Source organism: Rhinopithecus bieti, unplaced genomic scaffold (genome assembly GCF_001698545.2).
Source record: "Rhinopithecus bieti isolate Rb0 unplaced genomic scaffold, ASM169854v2 scaffold_33429, whole genome shotgun sequence".
NCBI lineage: Eukaryota > Metazoa > Chordata > Mammalia > Primates > Cercopithecidae > Rhinopithecus > Rhinopithecus bieti.
Window position 1 is genome coordinate 1 of NW_016814094.1, and position 1,333 is coordinate 1,333.

The following is a 1,333-nucleotide window of genomic DNA, read 5'->3' on the forward strand; positions in this document are numbered from 1 at the left end:
AAAAAAACAAAAAACAAAAAAAAAAATGAAACCAGAAAAAAAACAAGTGAAATGGCACTTCTCATTTATAAAAGTGAATTGAGTATTACTGGAGTCAAATAGGGACTGAGATGTTATCAGGGCACTTTAAAGAAAAATTTCTGAATTTGAATGAGGTCGTGTTTCATTTTCCTTCTGACCCCGAGGTTCTGGGATTGAAAGTGGCACTTGTGGCCGGGCGTGGTGACTCACGCCTGTAATCCCAGCACTTTGGGAGGCCAAGACGGGCGAATCACGAGGTCAGGAGATCGAGAACATCCTGGCTAACACGGTGAAACCCTATCTCCCCTAAAAATACAAAAAATCAGCCGGGCGTCATGACAGGCGCCTGTAGTCCCAGCTACTTGGGAGGCTGAGGCAGGAGAATGGCGTGAACCCAGGAGGCGGAGCTTGCAGTGAGCCGAGATTGCACCACTGCACTCCAGCTTGGGCAACAGAGCGAGACTCCGTATCAAAAAAAAAAAAAAAAAAGAAAGTGGCACTTACCTAGAAACTGGGAATTTTCTGTATTTATTAATTTAGACCTTTAACAAATACGAAAATATTTAGTGAATGCCGCTTTGTCCCAGGGATCCTTCTAGGTTCCAGGGAGACAGCAGTGAAAAGAAGGGCAAAGTCCTGGCTCTCATCAAACTACATTCTAGTCGGGGAAGGTAGTGCCCTGAAGAAAAATGAAGCAGGGAAAGCAGAGAGTAGCTGTGGAGTAGGTGGTTTGCATAGTGACTGACAGCCTCTCAGAGCCGAACCTTGGATGAATTAAGGAAGTGAGTGGAGGCTGTGGTCTGCATGGGGCACTCCAGGCAGTAGGAAGCGTAATAGAAAGCCCAAGGCAGGAGCACTACCTGGCATGTAAGTTCTAAGCTTACTGCAGGTATTACTCGTGAAGGTGCTTTTAGGCTTCAGTTGTACAGATGAGGAAACAGAGATGGAAAGCTAAGTAACTTGCCAGTGGGTTAGTGAGTGGCAAAGCCAGGGCAGGGCTTAAAATCAGGCCCGTGGTCTGGCACAGTGGCTCACATCTGTAATCCCAGCACTATGGGAGGCCAAGGCAGGCGGATCACCTGAGGTCAGGAGTTCGAGACCAGCCTGGCCAACATGGCAAAACCTCATCTCTTCTAAAAATATAAAAATTAGCTGGGTATGGTGACTGAAGCCTATAATCCCAGCTACTCAGGGGGCTGAGGCAGGAGAATCGTTTGAACTTGGGAGACGGAGATTGCAGTGAGCCGAGATCATGCCACTGCACTCCAGCCTGGGCAACAGAGCGAGACTCAAAAAAAAAAAAAAAAAAACC